This window comes from Bos grunniens, chromosome 17 (assembly GCF_055505025.1).
Source record: "Bos grunniens cultivar Pamir isolate PY7600 chromosome 17, Bosgru_T2T1.0, whole genome shotgun sequence".
Classification (NCBI taxonomy): Eukaryota; Metazoa; Chordata; class Mammalia; order Artiodactyla; family Bovidae; genus Bos; species Bos grunniens.
Genome location: NC_141181.1, coordinates 32,437,012 through 32,458,125, shown reverse-complemented (window position 1 = coordinate 32,458,125; position 21,114 = coordinate 32,437,012).

The following is a 21,114-nucleotide window of genomic DNA, read 5'->3' as shown; positions in this document are numbered from 1 at the left end:
GCTTAGTTGAGAGATCTATTCTGGTGTCAAATTCACTATTCATTAGAAGGAACTGATTATTTTTATAGAGGAAGATATATATCACTTAAGAGCATAATAGTCTACATTTATCATGATCTGGGCAGAAAAAGTCAAATTGTTTTAAAGGAGATACACAGTGATTAGCTCCCTCAGAAACAAAAAAGTTGAAAGTGAATTTATTGATTTTGATGAGCTTATATATCAAGCACTTTTAAGTTGATATTGTGAAGGACCAAATGCACTGGAAATTTAAAGAGATAATTTAGTTCAAGTTAATACAACAGGGAGAAATTTGATTAATGAGGGACAAGCATCTCAAAGAAAAGGAAGAAGCAACAAACAAGGGATCATCAGCTTACTTTACAGAATCTTGGAGATTATTCAAGATGACATACTGAAAACACAAAATTATTTAAATAAATAAATTTAAATTGAATAATCATTCAATTTTATTTAACACAAACTTATATGTTTAGTAATCTTAAGTATTTAATCCAATTTATGCTAGCTTATTCAATTAGTTTAGGAAGAACATACCCCTAGAAATTAAAAATCTACATTTATATTACATTATTTCATATTATGTCAGAATACAAAGCTATCTCTATTAAACCAGAAATACTGTACTAATTTTGTTTGCCAAATTGTACCTAAGTTATGCAAACGTGAATTTTTAGAATCTTTTTGAGTTAGATTCTTTGAGTATATTTTTTTAGCACATTGAAAATATTAGAAGTCAAATTTTCTCATTTTCTGTTTTTTAAAGGATATTCGATTTATGTAAGCACGTCTTTGTCTCTAAGGCACTCAGAAGACATCTCCTTTAAGAGATTTCATAATCTACCAATGTTCAGGTACCCAAAGGGTACAACACAGATCAAGTTACTGGGAAAAAAAACAGACCAAATATATGCAGTTCTACCTGATGTCTTTGGGTACCTTTGCTTGCTCTATGTTGAGAAGACTGCTGTACACATCTAAAGATATATCTCATTCACAGGCTTGTCCATATCCCCACTTTTCTTCCCAAGTTTATTCTGGAAATGGCAATTTGTCTACGTGCAAAGAAAGGAACTTCTAGGACTTGGACAGCGTTATTAAGAATACTCATAAAATAATTGGGCAGTTGCATAATTTTCCATTTACTGTAGATCTTACATTCCTAAATCGAAGAGGAACCAGTTGGAGAAAGACAGGTTCTTTCTCCCTATGCATTTTTATATAGGCTTATACTCTTGGTACAAGGGTAATGGGATAGCATATGTAATCTCTTTTGGTATAGCATAGTATATTAATAACTAGTCAATATAATTAACTGAAATTGCTTTATTCACTTGTATCAGCCTTGCTGTCAGTCTAATTCTTTTCCATATTATGAAATTTGATTGATTGTTGGTCCTAATTTTCTTTATGTGGATGAATGTGTATTTATTTATTTTGTCTTGGTTGTTACTTTGATAGCAATTTAGAAAAGAGATCCAATGGATACTGGACAGATGCCATTTTAAGCTTGAATTTTTAGGCATCAGGTTTTAAAGCCCAGAGTACTATTGCCAAAGTGTTTTTCCAAATTTTCCCCAACCACATACTATGTTAAACTGACTGATATTGTTGTTGTTCCATTGTCTATTTTTGCTAATTTTATCTGTGGAAATGGTAATTTATCTTTAAATTTTTTAATTTTTCACACATGTATGTTTAATTTTTCATACATGTATGTGACTAGACTAATGGAAATAGACACTGTAACAGTATTGAAACAATCAGCATTTATACTATTAAAAATTATACTATATTATGATAATTAGTATTTACACTATAAGGAATGGGGCTTCCCTGGCAGCTCAGACAGTGAAGAATCTGCCTGCAATGCAGGATACCTGGGTTTGATCCCTGGGTTTGGAAGATCCCCTGGAGAAGGGAAAGGCTACCCACTCTAGTACTCTTGCCTGGATAATTCCATGGACAGAGGAGCCTGGCGGGCTATAGTCCATGAGGTCTCAAAGAGTCAGACATGACTGAGCGACTAACACACATACTATAAGGAATAGTAACTTGATGACATAAAAGGACACAGTTTTTGAGAATTTCTTAGGGGGAGTATGCTTGGACACTTACTTCAAAGTTGTCTGTAATGTGTTATATGAATCCCATAAATGATACACAAGGAGAGATTAGAAGAGGTAGCAATATACTTTGGGTGGTTACAGAAGACTTCATAGAGATTATGTCGGAATAAGAACTGGAGGAATGATAGGATAGTAAAATGAGTTGCCAGGGGCATATCAAGGGGAAAAACTGATGTGATCAGCATTTCAAAGTTGGGAGTAGTGCAAGACATTCTTATGTCTTTGGCACTCTGGGTTTATGTATAGAAGACACAGATGATACTTATAAATGCAAATAGTGTTTTCAGTTCAGTTCAGTTGAGTCACTCAGTCGTGTCCAACTCTTGGCGACCCCATGAATCGCAGCATGCCAGGCCTCCCTCTCCATCACCAACTCCCAGAGTTCACTCAGACTCATGTCCATCGAGTCAGTGATGCCATCCAGCCATCTCATCCTCTATTGTCCCCTTCTCCTCCTGTCCCCAATCCCTCCCAGCATCAGAGTCTTTTCCAATGAGTCAACTCTCCCCATGAGGTGGCCAAAGTACTGGAGTTTCAGCTTTAGCATCATTCCTTCCAAAGAAATCCCAGGGCTGATCTCCTTCAGAATGGACTGGTTGGATCTCCTTGCAGTCCAAGGGACTCTCAAGAGTCTTCTCCAACACCACAGTTCAAAGGCATCAATTCTTCGGTGCTCAGCCTTCTTCACAGTCCAACTCTCACATCCATACATGACCACAGGAAAAACCATAGCCTTGACTAGACGGACCTTTGTTGGCAAAGTGATGTCTCTGCTTTTGAATATGCTATCTAGGTTGGACATAACTTTCCTTTCAAGGAGTAAGTGTCTTTTAATTTCATGGCTGCAGTCACCATCTGCAGTGATTTTGGAGCCCCGAAAAATAAAGTCTGACACTGTTTCCACTGTTTCCCCATCTATTTCCCATGAAGTGATGGGACCGGATGCCATGATCTTCGTTTTCTGAATGTTGAGCTTTAAGCCAACTTTTTCACTCTCCACTTTCACTTTCACCAAGAGGCTTTTGAGTTCCTCTTCACTTTCTGCCATAAGAGTGGTGTCATCTGAATATCTGAGGTTATTGATATTTCTCCCGGCAATCTTGATTCCAGCTTGTGTTTCTTCCAGTCCAGCATTTCTCATGAGGTACTCTGCATATCAGTTAAATAAGCAGAGTGACAATATACAGCCTTGACATACTCCTTTTCCTATTTGGAACCAGTCTGTTGTTCCATGTCCAGTTCTAATTGTTGCTTCCTGACCTGCATACAAATTTCTCAAAAGGCAGATCAGATGGTCTGGTATTCCCATCTCTTTCAGAATTTTCCACAGTTTATTGTGATCCACACAGTCAAAGGCTTTGGCAGAGTCAATAAAGCAGAAATAGATGTTTTTCTGGAACTCTCTTGCTTTTCCCATGATCCGGTGGATGTTGGCAGTTTGATCTCTGGTTCCTCTGCCTTTTCTAAAACCAGCTTGAACATCAGGAAGTTCACGGTTCACATATTGCTGAAGCCTGGCTTGGAGAATTTTGAGCATTACTTTACTAGCATGTGAGATAAGTGCAACTGTGTGGTAGTTTGAGCATTCTTTGGCATTGCCTTTCTTTGGGACTGGAATGAAAACTGACCTTTTCCAGTCCTGTGGCCACGCTGAGTTTTCCAAATTTGCTGGCATATTGAGTGCAGCACTTTCACAGCGTCATCTTTCAGGATTTGAAATAGCTCAACTGGAATTCCATCACCTCCACTAGCTTTGTTCGTAGTGATGCTTTCTAAGGCCCCCTTGACTTCCCATTCCAGGATGTCTGGCTCTAGGTGAGTGATCACACCATCGTGATTATCTGGGTCATGAAGATCTATTTTGTACAGTTCTTCTGTATATTCTTGCCACCTCTTCTTAATATCTTCTGCTTCTGTTAGGTCCATACCATTTCTGTCCTCTATTGTGCCCATCTTTGCATGAAATGTTCCCTTGGTATCTCTAATTTTCTTGAAGAGATCTCTAGTCTTTCCCATTCTGTTGTTTTCCTCTATTTCTTTGCATTGATCGCTGAAGAAGGCTTTCTTATGTCTTCTTGCTATTCTTTGGAACTTTGCATTCAGATGCTTATGTCTTTCCGTTTCTCCTTTGCTTTTCACATCTCTTCTTTTCACAGCTATTTGTAAGGCCTCCCCAGAAAGCCATTTTGCTTTTTTGCATTTCTTTTCCATGGGGATGGTCTTGATCCCTGTCTCCTGTACAGTGTCATGAACTTCATTCCATAGTTCATCAGGCACTCTATCAGATCTAGGCCCTTAAATCTATTTCTCACTTCCACTGTATAATCATAAGGGGTTTGATTTAGGCCATACCTGAATGGTCTAGTGATTTGTATTGGGCAAATACTAAGAAATAAATCTGGAAACAAAGATATTGGGTATATTTTGAAAGATATTAATGAGTTAGCCAACACACCTTGTAAAGTGTTCAACCAAGCTATATAATCAAAGCTTTAAAAATGTAATTGTGAAATAAGCGGAAAGAGTCAGTTACTTGAGGCGAAATGGGATTAAGAGGCTACTGGAAGGGTATTCTCGTACAAAGGTGTAAGTCTTTTAAAAAAGCACCTAAGTTAAGATAACTGGAGTGGGAAGAAAAAGATAAATCCAAGAGTCATTTTCAAGTAAAAAGCAACATGATATGGAGCATGAGTAGATGAAGCAAAATATAATAGTGGGCAATTATAATTCTAAGGCTCCAAATCTAGATATATTGAAATGTGGTGGTACCATTGGCAAAATAAACTTAAGAAGGACGTTTATGTGAAAAATTGATTTGCATTTTATTAATAATTCATTCATTTATTATTGTGATTGGAAATAATTTAGCTAAATTAAGAAATTTTCAATGAAACTATCCAATTTTTGCTAAGCAAATGTGAACATTATTATAAATGTTCCTTTACCTGTGTTTGGAAAGAAACATATAGGGATGATGGTATAACATTTAAATATGTCATTTGCTTGCTGGAGAGGGTGTGGAGAAAAGGGAACCCTCTTACACTGTTGGTAGGAATGTAAATTGGTGCAACCACTATGGAAAACAGTATGAAGGTTCCTCCAAAAACTGAAGTTGCCAAATGATGCAGCAATTCCATCCTGGACATATATCCAGACAAAATTAAGATCTATGGACTCCTGCATTAAAGCACTATTTACACTAGCCAAGACATGGAAACAACCTAAATGTCCATTGACAGGTAAATAAATAAAGAAGATGCGCTATTATATGTACACAAAAACATTACTCGGCCATAAAAAAGAGTGGAAGAATGCCATTTACAGCTACCTGGATGCAATGTACGTCAGAAAGAGAAAGACAAATACCATATGGTATCACTTCTAAATGAGATCTAAAATATGACACAAATGAACATTACTGTAAAACAGAAACAGTCTTACAGACACACAGATTAGATCTGTGGTTTCCAAGGGGGAGGAGGATGGAAGAGGGGATGACTGGGAGTTTGGGATTAGCAGATAACAAACTGTGACATCCAGAATGGATAAAAAACAAGGTCCTACTCTATAGCACAGAGAACTATATTCAATATCTTGTGATAAACCATAATGGAAAAGAACATATATGCATGTGTGTGTGTATAACTGAGTCACCTTGCTGACAGTGGAACTTAGCACAACAGTGTAAATCGACTACACTGCATACTCTTTTTTTAAAGTTACATTTATATAAAAAAAAAGTTGGCATTTGCTAACCATCAGGAGGTATGTTTTAAATATCTTACAATTTTGTCTTTTACTTCAGTAAGGCTGAAATTTTTAAAAATAAAGTCATTTGTCAAATGACTCAGTTGTGGGCATGGATATTTATTCATTATGAAGTATATATTTTTAATATTCAGTTCTATTGGCAATCACAATTATGTGAAGTGGAATGGAATTTTATTCAAGATAGAAAGAATAATTTCTCATTCTTAGGTCCCAAGAAATGCTAGGAGCTATATTCCATGTAAATTATTTCAGTGAGAAAAGTAAAAATAAACAGGCCACCCTTTTAACACTATGTTTTATTATAGTAAGTAGAATTATCTGCAACATTTCCCAGTTTTTTTTTTATTTGACTTTTCCATCTGTTATTTTTTATGCTTCACACCTGCTGAGTCTCTGAAAACTAGAGAAATCAACTTTTTTTTTTTTGCAAAGATGTATATTTGTGCATCGCTTTGTTCTGAAACTAATAAAATTTGAAAATGCTACTTAAGCTTGTGTGGTGTCTTGTGGAAAATAGGAATTACCTCAATAAAGTAAACTAAATTACCTATCTTGACTGGAATAAAGAAATATTTTGATATGACTATTAGCACTTATATATTAGTTGATTTACTTTGTAATTTTTGTTATGTATAAAAAGAACAAAATATATATTCACCTTTATAAATTACACTTAATTTTTTGATATAAGAATACTGTATTAAGCTTTACTGTTTCTATAAGTTCTGGGAGCCTCTAGCAAATTATGGAACCCAAGGAGGGGGATCTGGCAACCTCTGCTTTGGAGCCAGTCAATCAAACGTACAGGTAACAATCCAGACTTGCAACTGGTGTCTAGAGTCCAAGGAGGGGGTCATGGGAAACTGCAGTGAGACAGAAGCACAGAGGAAAACCCGGACTTGCAACTGACATCTGAAGCTGGGAGGAGGGTGCTCAGTGGTGTGGGACTGAACCCTTAACCTGTGGAATCTGGCCCACCTCTTAATACCATCACATGAGATATGAGGTTTTCTACATATGGATGTGGGTAGGGGACATTCAGACCACAGCACATGATAATACCTGAACTCAGTATCTAGGTATATGCAGTCATATAAAATGTATCCATAACAAGAGGGAACAAAAAGAGTTGCTGGAAACATGAGAAGCTGAAAGATATGGAACGGATTGGCCCTTAGAGCCTGCAGAGACAGCACAGTCCTGCCAGTACCTTAATTTTGAACTCCTAGCCTCCAGAACTGTGAGAGAATACATTTCTGTTAAGACACACACACACACAAACACATACAACAATCCAGTTCCTTGTTCTCTGTGCTTCAATTACGTTGATTGTCTCTGATATACAAAATCATTCTATTATCAAGCTATCATTAAACTCCTCATAGTATCAAACTTCTTTCTGCCTCAGCGTTCATAGTGTTCATAATGCCATTTAATATGGTACTCAAGTTAAATTTTAAAACAACTGAAAACATGGAGAAAAATAAAAGGAAAACACATATGAATAGTTTCTAAGAAGCCAAGAATACAGAAGAAAACTATAAGATTGCCAACATTGTCAGATGCTACAGAAAGACCACATAGGAAGATAGTTAAAATAGACTAGGTTAGCATCTTAGGAAATCTTCATTGTTTCTTTTTTCCAAAGTAGCACATTATCTCTCAAATTGGCATCGGAAAGCAGTGTGATTAGTGATGACTAGGAACTGAGTATTGTAAGAGACCATCTTTTAAAGAGTATCTTTGGTGGCAGGAAAAAAAAAAAAAAGACAAATGCATTAAGAAATATAATTTAGTGACAGTGTAGTGACGAATATTTGAGATGAAAGGTATCTTTTAAGCACGGTCTTGGAGGACTTTGGAAAGGATGTAAAGTTCACAAGTAGAGGGTAAATCTAGCAGGAAAATTAAAGATGTATGATGGCACAATGGGGTAGGAACACAGCAGAAAGAGGAGAGTCCTAGTAAACACATCTGATGGGCTCAATTTCCTCTGTAGAGAAGCAGCTCATCATTCCAGCCCTATAGACAGAAGATCAAATCCAACATAGTTTTTCTAGTCAGCATTTCATGCCCAATATAAATGTATTTGCTTTTAAAGTCACAAGTGCCAATTTTAAGAAGGGTTGTAAACACCATCTGTACTTCTGAATCCTCAAATTCCTTCAGTGTCACAAAAGATATATTTCAGATTTATTCTGGCAGCAAATAGCACAAAGAAATCAGTAGGTGATGGAATTGACAAATCTTGTTTCTCTTGTCTTACTTTCAGTTCAGTTCAGTTCAGTCACTCAGTCGTGTCCGACTCTGCGACCTCGTGAATTGCAGCACGCCAGGCCTCCCTGTCCATCACCAATTCCTGGAGTTCACCCAAACTCATGTCCATCGAGTCGGTGATGCCATCCAGCCATCTCATCCTCTGTCATCCCCTTCTCCTCCTGCCCCCAATCCCTCCCCAAATCAGGGTCTTTTCCAATGAGTAAACTCTTCACGTGAGGTGGCCAAAGGATTGGATTTTCAGCTTTAGCATCAGTCCTTCCAATGAACACCCAGGACTGATCTCTTTTAGATTGAACTGGTTGGATCTCTTTGCAGTTCAAGGGACTCTCAAGAGTCTTCTCTAACACCACAGTTCAAAAGCATCAATTCTTCGGCAGTCCAACTCTCACATCCATACATGACCACAGGAAAAACCATAGCCTTGACTAGACAGATCTTTGTTTGCAAAGTAATGTATCTGCTTTTGAATATGCTATCTAGGTTGCTCATAACTTTCCTTCCAAGGAGTAAGTGTCTTTAATTTCATGGCTGCAGTCACCATCTGCAGTGATTTTGGAGCCCCCAAAAATAAAGTCTGACACTGTTTCCACTGTGCCCATCTATTTCCCATGAAGTTCCTATAATGTAGTACCACTGACTGCATGGTTTATCAGCAAGAAAAATGTATTTCTCACTGTTTTGGAGGCTATGAATTCAAGATGAGGCTTCCAGGATGGTCTGGTTCTGTTGAGAATCCTCTTCTAGATTCAGACACAGATCCTATTCACGAGGGCTCCACCTTATTATATAACTACCTCTCAAAGGCCCTACCTCCAAATATCATCATATTGAAGATTAAATTTCATCATTTCATCTTGCTGCTAAGTCACTTCAGTCGTGTCCAACTCTGTGCGACCCCATAGATGGCAGCCCACCAGGCTCCCCTATCCCTGGGATTCTCCAGGCAAGAACACTGGAGTGGGTTGCCATTTCCTTCTCCAATGCATGCAAGTGAAAAGTGAAAGTGAAGTCGCTCAGTCGTGTCCGACTCTTAGCGACCCCATGGACTGCAGCCTACCAGGCTCCTCTATCAATGGGATTTTCCAGGCAAGAGTACTGGAGTGGGGTGCCATTGTCTTCTCCATCTTTGGGAGACACAAATATTCTGTCCTTAATATCCTATCATAAGTAGTTTTTCTGGGGAAAGTACCAAAGCTCTTGATTAATAATATCAGGTGTATATGTGGTATCACACAAAATCAAACATTAGTTAAAGAAATAAGGGTGGATTTTAATCAGCAGTATACTATTGTCATAGGGGAAAGAATCTAGCTTGATATGAATTCAACTTCAATTTGTACAGAGGGACTCAGAGTTTCAAAGGGAGAATGGGAGCATAGAGAGGGGAATGAACAGGAACTCAGAAAAGTCAGAGAAGGAAAAACATTACCAAAAAAAAAAAATAGAAAGTGGGAAGTTGGGCCTTGTGAAATCTGTCTGGTTTGTCTTTGATGCTTATCAAAGTTAGGCTCTTCTTCCACAGAGACAGGGGTTCTTATCTTCAGGTGTGTTGGGTGGGACAAACAGTCAATTCTTTCCGCAGCCTTGTTTTCTCAGACATTTTAAAGTGGTGGTATTGGTTGGGGGGTGGGGGGGAGGGAGGTGGGCGGTAGAGGGTTATACTAGGGATGTGGCCTTCAGTTGTTAGAAATTATGCTTCTGTTTTGTTCAAGTGTACAAGCCAAGCAAAGGATGAGAAGAGCCTGGCAAGAGTTCAATCAGAGGGAGTCTTTTTTTTTTTTTTTTTTTTAGTTGACTCATTGGAAAAGACCCTGATGCTGGGAGGGATTGGGGGCAGGAGGAGAAGGGGACGACAGAGGATGAGATGGCTGGATGGCATCACCGACTCGATGGACATGAATTTGGGTGAACTCTGGGAGTTGGTGATGGACAGGGAGGCCTGGCATGCTGTGGTTCACAAAGAGTCGGACACGACTGAGCAACTGAACTGAACTGAACTAATGGTATATATGTCAGTGCTACTACTCTCACAGTTCATCTCTCCCTCTCCTTCCCTCTGTGTGTTAAGTCTGGTCTCTTGCAAATTGGTTCATCAGTACCGTTTTTCTAGATTCCATATATATGCATTGATATACAATTTGTTTTTCTCTTAGCAAGAAGGTGTGGTATAGCACTGAGCACCCTCAGTACTCTGTGACGACCTAGAGGGGTGGAAGGGGATAGAAGGGAGGGAGGCTCCAGAGGGAGGGGACGTTTGTATATATATAGATGATTCCCGTGGCTGTACAGCAGAAACTAACAAAACATTTTAAAGCAATTATATCCCAATTTTGAAAAAAGAGAGAATCTTTGTCAGTGGTTACTCTAGATTCTATCAGTGGAAAACAACCACTATCAATATCTGATTTTCTTTCAATGCTGATAGCAGGATGTCCATACTGGCTAGCCAAAATATTAAATATTCTCCTTTCTTTCAAAAATTCTGCAGTATCTCTTTTCTCATCTTTATAGTCTTAGAATTAAATCTTCAATATCTGATTGGGTTCCATGTTGTTACTTTACAGATTTTCTGTCTTAATTATTTTGGGGCAATCTCTTGAAGCTCTTTACTCATTTTCATAGGACAAAGGGTATGACCAATTTGCCTGTGTAGCAAAATAATTGGAGACAATCACGAATGGGAAAGAAAAACGCTCCTAGGAGGTCACAAGAGAAAGAAGTGGAGGTAACTAGTATCCACTGAGTACCAACAGTCTACTAGATGCAGTGCAAGTTGCTTTAGATTTGTTTCTAATAATGGGTTAATATAACACAGAAACTAACACTCAGAAAGATAATCTGTCAAGTTACACAATTCATAAACAGAAAAGGCTTAGTTTTAAATCTGCATTACAAAAAGTAGAATTCAACTTGTACTGCCTCCCAAATAGTATTCTACCGCCTGCATTAGTTTCTAGGTTCCCTTTGTAATAGACTGAAATATTTTATATTTGTCCAATAACCAGAGAGAAACAGTGTGTTACAGGGAAATATATGGGTTTCTTCTTTATAATCAAGTTCAGAGCCACATCTGAAAAGGGAAGGACACATAGTCACAGGACAGACATTCCCCCTGATCTTTTCTCAATAGCAAATGTCCAGAGGTACCTACCAGTGTGTTCTATATGTTCCATTATATAACACAGTTCTAAACATTTAACTTTGATTTAATCATGTCAATATGTCAATTGACATGATTTTCCTCCATCATTATGGTATTAAGATTAAAAAGAAAATAACAAATATATAAAGGGAATTTATTTCCAGGACTTCTCCACATTCTACACTTAAAATAGGCTACCACTTCCAAACTATCGGGTTTTCAGCTTGTTAAAAGTTAAATTGCTCATATGATTCTCATCTGTATAGGAAAAATTTTTAAGTATTCCCTTTTATTATCCTTGGGAATAAGCCTAAGTAGTTCTTAGACTGAATAATAACTGCAGAACTGTTTGTTTTGGAGTTCAGCTTAATTCAACAAATATTTATTGAATACCTATATTTGGAAGGCAGTGTGATTATACTATTTAGAAAGTGGTGGTCCATTCTGAAATGTCATGTGAAGTGCTCTGATTTCTAGCTCCAGCATTTATTTCAAAGCTTAGATAGGAGGAACTTAATATATGAACTGTGAATCAGCTTTTATCCCTGACAAGATTTTAACAGAAAAAAGATCTCTCATCGCATGTGGGGACTGCATGACAACATCTGTGTGCTGGTATACCAAGTCTGCAGCCCGTGCTTGTTCCCTTGTTTTCTAACCTAAGCACCCGCTCAGCAGGGACTGCCACAGATGGAAAGGCTACATTGGCATCCACCTCTCCCTCGTGTTTGGGTTTCTTCTTTGACTACTTATGTATTTTCCATGCAGCTCAGCTGCCAAGTCTCACACCTAAAGGGTCAATCCTTCACTATGTGTAGTTTAAGTAAAATTCCACAACTACTTCCAAACTGATGCCTGTACCAAGGGATTTCCAGCCATTTGGATTAAACAGAAAAAAAGAAAGAAAGAAAAAAAAAAAAAAAAAAGCTAGGGGGGTAGGCATATCGTTTGGTACTGTCTCACTTACAAATTACTCATGCAGACCTGAGGAGACTTCCTCCACTTGTTAATGACCAGGGCAGATCTTCTCAACTGGTTGTCACAAGTTTTTCATTCATTATGTAATCTGTGTTAATGACTTCAGTATTTGTGGAAAAGGAACACATGACTCCAAAACTAGATTTTTTTTTTTTTCTTTTCTTCCCCAGCATTGCTAGATTCTCCTGTAGGGATAATTTCCTGCTGTCACTGCCGTGAATTGTTAGAAAAATGATCCCAAGCTAAAATAGCTTCCATAGTCAATGTAAACCCACAGAGTCACTTGGCACTGACTTTGCCTCTGTCCCCTGAAAGAAATAACAGGCGAGATGTAAATCCAGTACCAATGTAATGCTAAGCAAAGAGAGCTGAAAAGGAAGAGGCACACTTTCCACTTTATTATTGTTATGCTTTCAGAGCACCTGTGAAAAGACATAGGTCAGACGTCCAGTCTGGGGTTTCAGAACACATTTTAGCAAGTTCAATGATTCGTGTGTGGCGGTGACCTATTTTAGTTGTAAATGTTTCTGTTTATTAAAAAAATTTATATATCTCACCCCATCAAATAAAAGAGAATCTTTTGGGAGACCTATTTTTTTTTAATTATGAATAATAATTAGAAACTCCAATCATATTATCTTTAGAGTCCTTTTAGGGGTTTATAAATTTCTAAACCAAATCCCTGATACATATTCAAGCTATTGTGAAGTGAACTGAAATTTGCTCAGTTGTGTCTCTTTGCCATCCCATGGACTATACTGTCCATGGAATTCTCCAGGCCAGAATACTGGAATGGGCAACCGTTCCCTTCTCCAGGGGATGTTTCCAACCCAGGGATTGAACCCAGGTCTCCTGCATTGCAGGTTGATTCTTTATCAGCAGAGCTAACAGTCCTCAAGCTATTAGACTGAATACAAAAAGAATAACAACAAGAATTTCAAAAAAATAAAAGATTAATGGAGGCTGAGTATCTCCAATATCCCAGGGGATTGTGATGTGTGTTTGACAGACGTTATCTCATAGAGATATAGATACTAGAAACTTACAAATTGCTTCTAGCTGATATATGTGTAACATGTGAGTGGCTGGGAAAACTAACAATTACATTTGTTTTACTTGGGTGTAGCAGTTAGAGATAGGCCCAGGGAAGTTCAAAGGGATGAAAGATTATGAAGGTTAATGGCTCATTTCCTTATTTATTTTTTCCCATAAGGATAAAGAGAGGGGGAAAAGAGAAATGTAGGGCAGAGAAAGGAGAAAAAGAAATCACTTTGCCATGCATTTAAAAAAAAGACTTTGCTAATCAACCTATATTATCCAGGGGAGGATCTAAGAGCTTACTTCCATGTAGCTCTTGGCTTTGTTGAATGGTTATGTTGGATGGGAAAACTTCACTTCTTACTCCATTTCTCTTTGTTCTTGAATGAGATGGAGACACCTGGACCTTTTAACTTCTGTTGTTTTGTTTTGGTTGCTTGTTTTACCTAATTTAAAAAATGATCATGTCTTAAGAGTTAGAGGGCTGAATTACCTCAACAGTCTGAATATATTATGTATTAATATTTGAAGTTTGCTAGGAAGACCAAATTGCATCTAACATGAAACTAAGCCATTCCGTGTGGGGCCACCCAAGACGGGCAAGTTGTGGTGGAGAATCTGACAGAATGTGGTCCACTGGAGAAGGCAATGGCAAACCACTTAGGTATTCTTAACTTGAGAACCCTGTGAACAGTATGAAAAGGCAAAAAGATAGGACACTGAAAGATGAACTCCCCAGATTGATAGGTACGCAATATGTTACTGGAGATCAGTGGAGAAATAACTCCAGAAGTAATGAAGAAAAGGAGCCAAAGCAAAAACAACACCCAGTTGTCGATGTGACTGGTGATAGAAGCAAGGTCCGATACTGTAAAGAGCAATATTGCATAGGAACCTGTAATATTAGGTCCATGAATCATGGCAAATTGGAAGTGGTCAAACGGGAGATGGCAAGAGTGAATGTTGACATTCGAGGAATCAGCAAACTAAGTTGGGCTGGAATGGGTGAATTTAACTCAGATGACCATTATATCTACTATTGTGGGCAGGAATCCATTAGAAGAAACGGAGTAGCCATCATCGTCAACAAAAGAGTCTGAAATGCAGTACAAGCATGCAATCTCAAAAACGACAGATTGATCTCTGTTTGTTTCAGAGGCAAACCATTCAATATCAGGGTAATCCAAGTCTATGCCCCAACCAGTAATGCTGAAGAAGCTGAAGTTGAGTGGTTCTATGAAGACCTACAGACCTTTTAGAACTAACACCCAAAAAAGATGTCCTTTTCATTATAGGGTACTGGAATGCAAAAGTAGGAAGTCAAGAAACACCTGAAATAACAGGCAAATTTGGCCTTGGAGTACAGAATGAAGCAGTGCAAAGGCTAGTAGAGTTCTGCCAAGAGAATGCACTGGTCATAGCAAACACCCTCTTTCAACAACACAAGAGAAGACTCTACACATCGACATTACCAGACGGCCAACACCGAAATCAGGTTGATTATATTCTTTGCAGCCAAAGATGGAGAAGCTCTATTCAGTCAGCAAAAACAAGATGGGGAGCTGACTGTGGCTCAGATCATGAACTCTTTATTGTCAAATTCAGACTTAAATTGAAGAAAGTGGGGAAAACAAATAGACCATTCAGGTATGACCTAAATCAAATCCCTTATGATTATACAGTGGAAGTGAGAAATAGATTTAAGGGCCTAGAGCTGATAGACAGAGTGCCTAATGAACTATGGACAGAGGTTCATGACATTGTACAGGCGACAGGGATCAAGACTATCCCCAAGAAAAAGAGACACAAAAAAGCAAACTGGATGTCTGAGAAGGCCTTACAAATAGCTGTGAAAAGAAAAGAAGTGAAAAGGAAAGGAGAAAGGAAAGATATATCCACTTGATTGCAGAGTTCCAAAGAATACCAAGTAAAGATAAGAAAGCCTTCCTCAGCGATCAATGCAAAGAAATAGAGGAAAACAATAGAATGGGAAAGACTGGAGATCTCTTCAAGAAAATTAGAGACACCAAGGGAATATTTCATGCAAAGATAGGCTCAATAAAGGACAGAGATGGTGTGGACCTAACAGAAGCAGGTGATATTAAGAAGAGGTGGCAAGAATACACAGACGAACTGTACAAAAAAGATCTTCATGACCCAGATAATCACAATGGCGTGATCACTCACCTAGAGCCAGACATCCTGGAATGGGAATTCAAAACATCACTATGAACAAAGCTAGTTCTGAAAGTACTGCACTCAATATGTCAGCAAATTTGGAAAGCTCAGCAGTGGCCACAGGACTGGAAAAGGTCAGTTTTCATTCCAATCCCAAAGAAAGGCAATGCCAAAGAATGCTCAAACTACCGCACAATTGCACTCATCTCGCACACTACTAAAGTAATGCTCAAAATTCTCCAAGCCAGCCTTCAGCAATACATGAACCATGAACTTCCAGATGTTCAAGCTGGTTTTAGAAAAGTCAGAGGAACCAGAGATCAAATTGTCAACATCTGCTGGATCATCGAAAAAGCAAGAGAGTTCCAGAAAAACATCTATTTCTGCTGTATTGACTGTCAAAGTCTTTGACTATGTGGATCACAATAAACTGTGGAAAATTCTGAAAGAGATGGGGATACCAGACCACCTGACCTGCCTCTTGAGAAACCTGTATTTAGGTCAGAAAGCAACAGTTAGAACTGGACATGGAACAACTGACTGGTTCCAAATAGGAAAAGGAGTATCTCAAGGCTGTATATTGTCAGTGTGCTTAATTAACTTATATGTAGAGTACATAATAAGAAACCCTGGGATGGATGAAGCACAACCTGGAAACAAGATTGCCAGGAGAAATATCAATAAACTCAGATATGCAGATGGAACCACCTTTGTGGCAGAAAGTGAAGAATAAATAAAGAGCTTCTTGATGAAAGTTAAAGAGGAGAGTGGAAAAATTTGGCTTAAAGCTCAACATTCAGAAAACTAAGATCAGAGCATCCGGTCCCATCACTTCATGGCAAATAGATGGGGAAACAGTGGCTGACTTTCTGTTTTTGGGCTCCAAAATCACTGCAGATGGTGATTGCAGCCATGAAATTAAAAGGTGCTTACTCCTTGGAAGGAAAGTTATGACCAACCTAGACAGCATATTAAAAAGCAGAGACATTACTTTGCCAGCAAAGGTCCATATAGTCAAGGCTATGGTTTTTTCAGTAGTCATGTATGTATATGAGAGTTAGACTATAAAGAAAGGTTAGTGCAGAAGAATTAATGCTTTTGAAGTGTGGTGTTGGAGAAGACTCTTGAGAGTCCCTTGGACTGCAAGGAGATCCAACCAGTCCATCCTAAAGGAGATCAGCCCTGGGTGTTTATTGGAAGGACTGATTTGAAGCTGAAACCCCAATACTTTGGCTACCACATGCGAAGAGTTGACTCACTGAGAAAGACTCTGATGCAGGGAAAGATTGAGGGCAGGAGGAGAAGGGGATGACAGAGGGTGAGATGGTTGGATGGCATCACTGACTTGATTGGCATGGTTTTGGTTGAACTCCGGGAATTGGTGATGGACAGGGAGGCTTGGCGTGCTGCAGTCCATGGGGTTGCAAAGAGTCAGACATGACTTAGTGACTGAACTGAACTGTTATCGGTATTTCAGATAATTTACAATGGCTGTATTGCCTTTTAAAGTAAATTTTCTAGAGAATTATTTGCTACTTGAGCATCTACCTTCTTTCTGTGATATCAGAGAAGAAATTCCTTGAGCTTAAATGGGAGAAAATCCCCACATATTCTCTGATCATAAAGGTAAAATGATTCTTCAGACACTGTGGTGATCTCTGCCTGCAGCAGAATTGATTTATTTTCAAAATCAGTGTCTGGAGAAGAAAGAGGAGAGGTTAAAAAGAGGGGATGGATCTAAAGACAAAGAAGTATACCACGACATCTAGGTGAGGCTGGGGGTTAATGTAATTCTTCCCTGCATTTACCATGTTATGGAATGAAGGCAAGGAACATATGAGTGCAGTCACTGTGGAAACATGTTCTTTCTAGATCAGAACTCTGAGACAGTAGCTCATGACTCAATTCCTAAGAGTGACTTCTATCTGCAAAAGAATACATTTTCCAACAATTCCTTATTGAGTGGTCAAAAACAATTCATGACTTCAACTGATACTTGTCTGGGAGAAAATTAGACCAAATCTCATCACTTTAGATTACAAATGCATCTATATGTTGCATCAAATATATTTTTGATGAAATATACCTTACTCCAAATGCTAATATATGTACAACTGAAAAAAAAAGTATTATAGAAATACTAACTGACTTAGTTTGTATTTGAAAGCACAGTATATCATCCTTTGAACAAGTTCCCTCACTACTTCACCTAATAGTTAATATCAGCTTGGATACTTAATAATCCTTCTCTAGTTTTCTTTAATTTTGTTATGTAAATATATATCCCTGAAAAATTTGTGGTTTGATTTCCCTATTTTGTGTTATATATAAAGACAACTAGTTTGTTCTGTGATTTTGCTGTTTCATATTTTATTATTTTTTGAATATGAATAACAGGATATCTGTGGTTGGGCTTTGTAGAACTTTGTTGCAACACTATAATAACTTATTTACTCATTATACTGTTGACAGACATTTGGGGTGGTAACAGTTTTTGCTAATAAAAAGATGATGTTTTATATATTATTATAAACATCTTCTGGAAACATATGTGCAAGAATTTTCTGAGTAGAAAATTCTATTTTGGAGTAGAATTTCTGGAACATAATGTAAACAAACAGCAAACTTTGTTAAGTTAAGCCAAACTATTTTGCAATGTGGCTGTACTAATTTATACTCCTACCAGTAACTTGGTGATCCTTGTTTCTTCTTATAATATGACTGATTCTGGCTTAATTCATTTTTAATTAGGTTAATTCTCTGATATACATTGGTAAATTAAATTTATGAATATTAATTCTTAATTGGTATATATAAGGCAGATTCAGTTCAGTTCAGTTGCTCAGTTGTCTGTGACTCTTTGCTACCCCATGGACTGCAGCACACCAAGCCTCACCTGTCCATCACCAACACCCAGAGTTTACCCAAACTCATGTCCATTGAGTCGGTGATGCCATCCAACCATCTCATCCCCTGTCGTCCGCTTCTCCTCCCACCTTCAATCTTTCCCAGAATCGTGGTCTTTTCCAAGGAGTCAGTTCTTCATATCAGGTGGCCAAAGTATTGGGGTTTCAGCTTCAACATCAGCCCCTCCAATGAACACCCAGGACTGATCTCCTTTAGGATGGACTGGTTGGATCTCCTTGCAGTCCAAGGGACTCTCAAAAGTCTTCTCCAACACCACACTTCAAAAGCACCAATACTTAGGTGCTCAGCTTTCTTTATAGTCTAACTCTCATATCCATACATGACTACTGGAAAAGCCATAGCCTTGACTAGGTGGACCTTTGTTGGCAAAGTAATGTCTCTGCTTTTTAATATGCTGCCTAGGTTGGTCATAACTTTCCTTCCAAGGAGTAAGCATCTTTTAATTTCATGGCTGCAATCACCATCTGCAGTGATTTTGGAGCTCCCCCCCCAAAAAAAGTCAGCCACTGTTTCCACTGTTTCCCCATCTATTTGCCATGAGGTGATGGGACTGGATGCCCTGATCTTTTCTGAATGTTGAGCTTTAAGCCAACTTTTTCCACTCTCCTCTTTCACTTTCATCAAGAGGTTCTTTAGTTTTTCTTCACTTTCTGCTACAAAGGTGGTTCCATCTGCATATGTCAGGTTATTGATATTTCTCCTGGCAATCTTGATTCCAGCTTGTGCTTCTTCCAGCCCAGCATTTCTCATGATGTACTCTGCATATAAGTTAAATAAGCAGGGTGACAATATACAGCCTTGACGTACTCCTTTTCCTATTTGGAACTAGTCAGTTGTTCTATGTCCAATTCTAACTGTTGCTTCCTGACCTGCATACAGGTTTCTCAAGAGGCAGATCAGGTGGTCTGGTATTCCCATCTCTTTCAGAATTTTCCACAGTTTATTGTGATCCACATAGTCAAAGGCTTTGGAATAGTCAATAAAGCAGAAATAGATGTTTTTCTGGAACTTGCTTGCTTTTTCGGTGATCCAGGTGATGTTGGTAATTTGATTTCTGGTTCCTCTGACTTTTCTAAAACCAGCTTGAACATCTGGAAGTTCACGGTTCATGCATTGCTAAAGCCTGGCTTGGAGAATTTTGAGCATTACTTTACTAGCGTGTGAGATGAGTGCAATTGTGCGGTAGTTTGAGCATTCTTTGGCACTGCCTTTTTTTGGGATTGGAATGAAAACTGACCTTTTCCAGTCCTATGGCTCGCCACTCCCATAACGCAGATATCTTCTCCAGAACTTTATGTGGTTTTTCTTCATATTCTTTTTATTGTGTCCAATAATGCATAGACATCCTTCATTTTATTGTAGTCATATTAATCATTGTTCTATGATTTGTATTGTCAAATCTCTATTTAAGAATTTATTTTCTATCTCAAGGATCTTGAAGATATTTTCCTATGTTCCCAACTAAACTTTTTAGAAGTTTTACCTTAGACACTCTTTATTTTACCTCCATTTTTATGTATATATCCACAGTGGGAATTAGGCATCCATTTTTTTCCCCATATGTATATGCAATTTTCGCACTCTGTATATTAAATAGTCCATCTACTTTCCACTAAGTTGTGTTGTTTCTTCTATCATAAACTCTATAAGAAAGAGTATTTCTATGCTTTCATATGTCCCCATAAATACTATGGCTCTGGTGTAAGTATTCATATCTGACAGGGCAAGTTATTCCATTTTCTTCTTCAGAGTGTTTTGATTATATTTGGGCCTTTTTCTCTTTCATACTCATTTTACATAAATGTATCAAGTTCATGCATGCACTCCAAAAGATCTGCCTTTGATTCTGTTTGAATTACATTGATTATATTGATTGATTGGGGTAAAATTGACATCTGTACATTATTTAGCAAAATATGCAAGAGAACATGGGATAGCTTTTGATTTAGTTAGGTATATTTATCTGTCTATCATATACCTATCTATCTATTTATTGAGATATAGTTGATGTACAATATAAGTTTCAGGCATACAACATAGTGATTTACAATTTTTAAAGGTTATATTCCTTCAGTATCATTATAATGTATTGTTTATATTTCCTGTGTTTTCCTATTTATCATTGTATCTTATTTATTTTATGTATGATAGTTTGTACTTCTTAATCCCCTAACCCTAACTCCAAAATAGATATTTTTAATGATTGAATAAAATTTTATAATTTTCTTTATAAAGGAGATACTATTTGTTAGACATAATTTCTCATACTTTATGTATGACTTAAATGGCATTTCAAGTTACAAATATATTTGAACTGACATTCAACTGTGTACAAAATGGTCTTGTTTTGTAAATATTAACGCTTTTTCAGTTAACAATGAACTGTACAGTTTGTGTATAATTTTAAAATAAAGATGTATTATTTGTAAATAATAACAATTTGTTTTTTCCATTCAGCTCTTACATCTTTTGCCTAATGTGTTGCTTCATTTTGAATTTCCAGTATGACGCTTTGTAAAAATGATAATAATTGGCATCTTTAAATTGTTATTGATTTTAAAAAGAATAGATTTCAACAATTCACCTTAAGTGCAGTGATTGTTATGGCTATCTTACCTATCTTTGAGTTAAGAAAATTCCTTTTTTATG